Consider the following 7640-nt stretch of genomic DNA (forward strand, 5'->3'; position numbering starts at 1 on the left):
GGCTGTGCTGGGAGTGGGTATGTACCACAACCCCTCGGGGTATTGTGATGGTGAGTGGAAGGTCTTGCATGTGTCAGTGGCTGACAGAGATGGGTCACAGTGCTGCTCTGGGCTCAGCTCAGGTGGAACGAGCCATGACCATGTGACCCTGCAAAAAGGTGGATGTGGTACTGGCCACTGCTTTGGAAAATTCGGACGAATCTAAGGAAGTGGCAGAGGCCAGAAGATGCAGAGCCCACCTGTCCTTGTGGCCTGGTCACCCAGAGGCTGGGACTGCTATGCAGGGATATGTGGGGAAGGGTTTCTTCTGTGATACAAGGATTGCAGGGGTTCCCTCACCCACACAAGCCCTGGAAACCTGCCATATGCCATGCCCTATGATAACTTGAGGCCCTGGGAGGGGACTGCACTCCCTGTGCCCCAGGGAAGTTGGCTAAGCAGGAACATGGCAACAGGGACCCTGAACTGGGTGAACGGAGTCTCCAGGGTTTGCAGAACAGGACTCAGGAATCCCCTCCTTTCAGGGAAGCATGGAAAAGCTTGGGGCAGCCAGCAGGGAGGAGCTGGGCCTGGCATGCAGGGAAGGTGGAGAGTATGTCCAGGCAAGGGCACAGCCCAGCAAAGGCCTCACGTCTGATGTGCAGATCAAGGTCCAGGAGGGCCTGGACTAAGGTGCTCGGGGGACAGGGAGAGGTGAGGCAGGGAGCTGCACAGGTACAAGGGCCTGGGGGCTGCGTTCAGGGCTTGAACTTGACCTTGGCAGCTCACTAAAGATCCCTTAAATGCATGTGCTGCTGTAACTCTTGGGCATTGACCACACTGACCACTGAGAGGAGGAGGCTGTGCTGGAACCTCTGTTCCACTGCTCTGGAGAACCCAGAACACAGCTGATAGAAAGGGAGGGCTCCCTGCCTGGGCTAAGGCTGTGGCCAGGACAGTCAGGCAGGCGCCACCCAGGCTACTGCCCGGGCACCTCCCTCCTAAACCAACAGGCTTTGTGGGCTGTGAGCAGCCAGCAGGCTCAGCGCAGGGCCTTGCTCACTGTGTGCCTCACTGGGGCCTGGCTGAGGTTCCAGGCAAGAGTCAGAGCGAGGTTGAGAATGAGAAGGAAGGAGGAGACCCATGGAGTGGACTCAGCAATGAAGTGTGGAGTCAGCAGGACTTAGATTTTTCTACCTGCTCCAGCCTCTGGCTCAGGTCAGAGTCCCAGAATCATATGACCTCTGGGTCAGACAGGATTGAACTCAGAAAGAAAGTGAAAGGGATAGCCAGCTGTCCTGTCACACCTTTCTATCAGAGCAATGAGATGTTAAGAAGTCTCTAAGCTGCCTTTCTTTGTGCCTCACTGGTCAGGCCTGCATCAGACAGTCACTGCTGACTGTGGCTAAGATAAGGAATATCTATGAGAGAGGGGAAGAGGGCAATTTTACACTTTGTGGCCAGGCATCTGGTGGCAACTAGAGCCTTGTGGCACTGAGACTATGTCACAGAGCAGAGAGCTAGACTCTGATGTGACCAGACCTCTGTGTCCCCATAAGAGAAAGGACTTGGGGGCAACTGTCCCCACCTTGAGTGGGCCTCACAGGAACAGCTCACACCTGCATGGGCTTATTCTTCCTTTCTCGTGTGGCATAAGATCTTTGTGTCTCTGAGCACAGTGTCTTCCAACACATGATCATCCCCATGATCCTTGAAGCAGGTGGAGTTTGCTGCCTCCCTTGAAGGAGCAGGAGGGTTTCACAGCCCTCAGGAAGGGGAGCTAGGAACAACCTTTGGGGCCGGGTCTCAGGTTGGATGGTAGAGGAGGCTCTGCACTGTGCTGTGGAAGGTGAGCGGTGCTTCTCTCTTAGTGAACTACCTTTTGAGGGCAGGACCAGGACCAGAGAAAGCTGTTCATTTTTTGTTTGTTTGTTTGTTTGTTTTGTTTTGTTTTGTTTATGTGATTTGGATTTTATTTATCTGCTAATGGTAGCATATGTGATTAACACACTTTGGTGTCACAAATTGTGTTGTTTTATTTTGAGGCAGGGTCTTACTTTGTATGTCAGGCTGGCCTTGGACTCACTGTGTAGCCCAGGCTGACCTTGAACTCGCAGCAGTCACCTTGCTTCAGCTTCCTGAGTGCTGGATTACAGATGTGCACCAACATACCTGGTTGCAAGCTTTATTTTACGTTTTCTTACGTGAGAAAAAAATTTACATTCCTCGTGTAAGTTTTACAGATAAACTCACTGGTTAATACTTTAGGAAAACTGTGTCCACTTACAGATAAATCAATGAACAGCCTTTGAAAGCATAATTCTTATTTATTTACTTTTTTATAGCTCTGGGATTGAACACAGATCCTTTGTACTGAGCTATGTCCCCAACCTTTTTAAGTTTTTAATTCATTGTTATTATAGTATATTTTATAGTTGTTCTAGTTTAGCATTAGTTGTGAAAGCTGTTCTTGATGACAAATAACAGTCATTGTTTGTAGCCAAAAGAGAGTGTGTCCGTGGCTACAAAATTCTTAAGACCATGTCATTTATAAAGTTGAGGATTATTTAGCACACGGAGGCTGGGAATTCTACGGCCATGGAGAATTCCCTCCTAGACACCGAGGAGAGCCTTCTCGTGGCTCCTTAAGGTGATGGAGGGCGTCCCAGAGTCAGTGCGTGGTGGAGGCAGAGTCCACGCAGGAGACTGCTCTGCGCAGCTGTTCTCACAAAGGATGAAAACCAATGTGAGCTGCAGCATGCAGGGCAGGCCAGCAGAGGGCGCTGGGCAGCCAGAGCAGTGCAGAAACAGGGAAGGGCAGCTCTCAGGCACCCCAGGGAAGGGAAAGTCAACTAAGAGGGACATGGGCACAGGGTACCTGATATGGATTTAGAGTGAGACACATCACTGACAGTAAACACGCGTGTATGGTATGCATTGTGTGTATGTAAGGGAGCAGAGTGTAGTCATCAAAACATGGGATTTGCACCTCAGAGCACTGAGTTCAAATCCTGGCCTCTACTCCTCTGAAAACCTGGGTGCATTACCTGGCCTATCTGAAGGTCCCCACCCCTGGAGCGGGTGAGCACTGAGTGAGGGCCAGGGAGGAGGCTGCACGGCAGACCCTCAGTCAATACCACCCAACTTCATTTGTGAGCACGGCACCAGCCCAGGGGCTCAGCAGGCCGTGGCTTCCCACCTGGGCTCGCCGCATGGTTCTCTGGTGTCTGCACCCGTCTCCTCAGCCCATAGCCCTCCCTCTCTTTCCTCACAGGACCTGAGGATGCGGGGTGGGGGCAGAGGGAGCTGGAGCAGGGTGACTGCCTTCCTTTAACAGCAGCCATGGCCCTGGGAGACAGAGCATGCCCTGGGAAGAGCCTCTTTGCCCTTTGCTGCCCTCATGGAGGGAAGCCTGGGGGCCTGGCCCCACCTTGCCCTTTCCACCTTCACCCCTCTTGGCTCCACTTCCAGGTCATGATGTGTTTCCTCTCCCACTCCAGCCTGGACACCCCAGAGAGGTGGAAAGAAACCTCAGGGCACTGCTGCTGATGTCATCAGTGTTGTGGTTACTCAGCATAGGAACCAGATAGGCCAAATTGGAATTTAATAGCCTTTAAGTATTGAGCTCAGGGCCATCAGTCAGTTGTCACGCAGGAGAAGACTGATGGAACCAGGAAGCAAGGGGTTTTTAAAACAAAAAGGCTGCAATCAGTTTGGCAAACAAATTTGCCATCTAACCCAGAACAGCAGCTTTAGGGACAGTGTGAACATTACTCAACATACGTCCTTTCTGGGAGCGTTGTTCAATTTCTGTTTAACATACATCTGTGTTGCTGTGGTCTAGACTACCACAGCAACACTTTCCAGTTGGCGAGCAACATTTTAGTTATTTTGTACAGTTAGTAACACTTCGACCTTTACTTTGACTTATTTTTGTGGGCCTATTTCAGGTACTCTCAGTCTACTGATGATTTATCGAAGGTTCAACAAGCCTCCTTGCAGTCTTACAAGGAAGCAGGGTCACAGAATGTTGAATAGAGTTTTTACATTTAATTTAACATTAACTCATCACATTAGGTGTTGTTGGTAAGAAGGCCTGCACTGGGCTTCCTCTTCTCTGAGGGTTCCTCTCTTCATCTCCCATGGAGGTGCAGCTGGGGACAGAGCCTTTATGCAGAACAGCATAGGGTGCAAAGGGGGACCCCTGAAGGAAATTGGGGTCTTCTGCACCCCAACCTGTGGGTACCCTAACCAGTCTTCCTCAGGGACAGGGCCTAGGTGCTCACCTCCTCTCCAGCCAGGTCCTACTCTGGGTCCAGGTAGGTATGGGAGTTGATAGGTCAGGACTCAAAGTTTTTCAGGCACCTTGTCCCAAACATTCCCTCCCTTGATTTCCTAGGTAACATACACCAACCCCAATCCCAACAATGCCCACAATGTACTCTGGTCTTGATTTGCTTCCTCTTGACCCATGTTGGTCTGAGCTCACTTCCTTCTGACATAAAATTAAACCACAAGGAAGATAAATTATGTCCACCCATAACCTGGCCATTCTAGCACATGATCACCCTCCCTAAAAGATCCTATAAAGTCTCCTGTTACTTCTTTATTTGCTGCTGTCTTGGTCTGCTAGACATCCTGCTTGATGGCCCCAATAAATCTTCTACTCAGTTCAGAATGCCAGGTCTGGTTGATTGCGTGATTTCACGCCTAACATTTGGTGCCAAAAAACATGGGAGGGATGCCAAGGCATCTGCTGGTCCCTCCTGACCAGGGCCTTGCCCCAGTCTGCCGCCAGCCCTTCTGAGTGGACCATGAGCCTTGGACTTCCCTTGCTGACCTGCACACCTAAAACTGTGCATATTCCCTCATCACTCATTCAACCCATCTTAAAATTCAAACCTCTCTCATTGTCTAACTTGTTGGGAAGACAAAACAAAGGGGCCATTTCTCCCTGGGGAATTGCTGCCTACAGCGGATTTATCAACAACGAATGTCTCCAAGGCTCCCTTCCCTTTTGCCCAGACAAGAGCACTTTCTATACTTTCATTTTCTCCTTCCAACTCTACACATCTTGAAGATAAATGTCATTCTGGGTGACTCGCTTGCCTCTGTCTCCAAGACTCCTTCAATGGTTACCTGGATTGGATAGCCTCTAAATTCCTTCAGGGTTCCTTCCAGGATTTCTCCAACACTGACATCCTCTTCTGCTCTTTTTTTTTCTATTTCATCCTGATTTCTCGCTGAGGACAACTATCTCTACTCTGGAGGGCTTGTCTATGCCTCTCAGCCAACCCTGGCCCTACTCTACGAAGTTGTGTCCACACGCTGAGCCACTCCTTTCCCCTACTCTGCCTCCTTTCTGACCAGGAATGCCTGTTCAGAGGGCTTTAGCTCTATGTCCCTTTTTGGGACTCTCACAACAAGATTGTTGTCTTCAGCTTCCTCTCACCACCCCCCAGCTCTGTCTTCTCAGCACTATGGGCAATTCTTCAATGCCCTCTCACAACTATTCTTCTGTCCTAGACTGTCTTAAGTCTGTCCTTAGAGGCCCCTTAGGTTTCTCAGACCTCAAAGTCAAACACCTAATTTTTCTCTGCCAAACAACCTGGACATAGTATAAGTTGGACAATAAGACTATCTAGACCTTCCCCCAAGGAACGCTTAATTATGATATCTGGTAACCAAAATTCATGATGAAGGTAGAGCAGGGTTGTTTTCCGGGTAGCATTCTTTTCCTGGTCTTTGGAGGGAGTCTTCTCTCGGAGTGCGCCCCTGACCTTTCTCTGAACCTGGGGAGAGGGAGAGAAAGAGTCGGAGTGAGAGTTAAGAGCCCGAGGGAGAGTGAGAGAGAGTGAGATGGAAAATGGGATTTGTTCTTACGAGGACACCAGCCTTGCAGGTAAGGGTCCCGCCTTCACAATCTCATTTGCTCTCAGTTCTCATACCTCCCTAGAAGACCTAGCTCCTATTTCTGCCCCTGGGGTTGAGGATGGAACATGTCAATTTAAGGGACACATTTGGGTCTGTAACACTGGCTTCTCCATTTAAAGTGTCCAATGGGACAGCAGCTCCTAGGAGGAACATTAATGCCAGGTACTCAGAACCATTTGTACGCCACTGCACTGTCACCAACACTATTCCTTTTATCGTCCACCAGACAGGGACAGCTTGGTAGAGGTTGTCATTGAGCATATCCTGGATACACTTAGCAATGTGGATCTGTACCAACTGCTGGCTGGAGGTGCTGCCTTGAACATGTTGGTGGAGATGACTGATTTGGTCAGGTCACCTGAGTGGGGCATCCAGCAAGGCTGTCCAGATGCCCACTAGACGGGGGCTCTCAGGGGCAGACAGAGCTCCTCTGGGCGGTTCCTATGGTGAGGGTCAGGGTGCCCCTTTCCACATCCCTGGGGAATATGATTTTCTTGTCACTCCCAGTCAGTGAAGGGAACCAGGGTGAAGGGACACAGTACCCACTCGGGCACGATCCCTCTGCCAGCTGCGAGTTATGCGGCTTTTGCTGGTCCTTCACCACACTCTGCCTTAGTTACTTCATTCCTTGAGTTTCTTTGTAGGAAAAATGGATAATGGATAATGAGAGTGTGTAGCCTGGGGCTGCCACACAGGGCTGGAGCAAAGGTCACTGTGACCAGAAGGGGAGAAGAGAGCAAGCCAAGGCCCCTCCTTGCATAGACACAGAGCTCGTGAATTGTTTTGGGGCTGTTGGCTCAGTCCACTTATCCTTTGCATGCGAGAAACATCACCAACACAACAGGACACTTACTTTTATACTTGAGAAAGTGTCTTGCTGTGTTAATTGTAGTCCAGGCTGCCCTTGAACTTCTATGTTGCCCAGGCTGGCATCAGACTTGCCCTGCTCCTGCTTCAGCCTCCCGAGTGCTGGAAGAGCTGCTGTGCACCAGCATGCAAGGCCTGGATGCCCAGAAGCCTCAGTGGAGGAGGAGAGAGCTGGGTGGACCCTGGCTGCAGGAGAGGGCTGCAGGTTCATGGCTGGGAGACGAGGGCTGTGATGTGTTCAGTAGGAGCAACAATTCAATCTGCAAGATGGTGGTCAGCTGTGATTCCGAGGGAACAGTGCTTCTCAGAGGTCCCCAGAAACCTCTGACGGGGCAGAGCCAGGGCTGCAGATGAAGCAGATCAGGTCTGGGCCCTGGCAGTAATATCAAGCCTGAGGTTTCAGGGCTGGACAGAGCAAGAGAAGGCAGGTGCTGAAGGCTCAAAGCATGGGGAGGTCCCAGACAGCAGAAGACACAGTTGGCAAGGGCTGGCTTCATATCCTTGCAGGGACCCTGCCCAGGTAGCACAGAGGGCTGTGGTGGTGGGTGCTTGTCCCCTCCACATCCTGCTGGTCACTGAGCAACTCTCCGCTGTCACCAGGGACCCTCTTCCATTCACAGAAAGCAGCCATAACCATCAGGAAGGCAGTGGCTTGGTGACAGAGTCCTCAGAGGCATGGTAGGCAGCCTGCTTTCTGCAGTTTGTCAGTCATAGGACACCAGGAGTCCTCAGCAAAGAGGGGACTTTATTGTGGTGAGCAGTTTTGGGTTGGTTGTAAGTCTCTAGGTTCAGAGACGGATCTCAAGGTGTCCCCGTTCTCTGCACATGGTCTTCACACCAAATCATGACAAGTGTCACTG

Source organism: Octodon degus, unplaced genomic scaffold (genome assembly GCF_000260255.1).
Source record: "Octodon degus isolate 3935 unplaced genomic scaffold, OctDeg1.0 scaffold00064, whole genome shotgun sequence".
NCBI classification, from domain to species: domain Eukaryota; kingdom Metazoa; phylum Chordata; class Mammalia; order Rodentia; family Octodontidae; genus Octodon; species Octodon degus.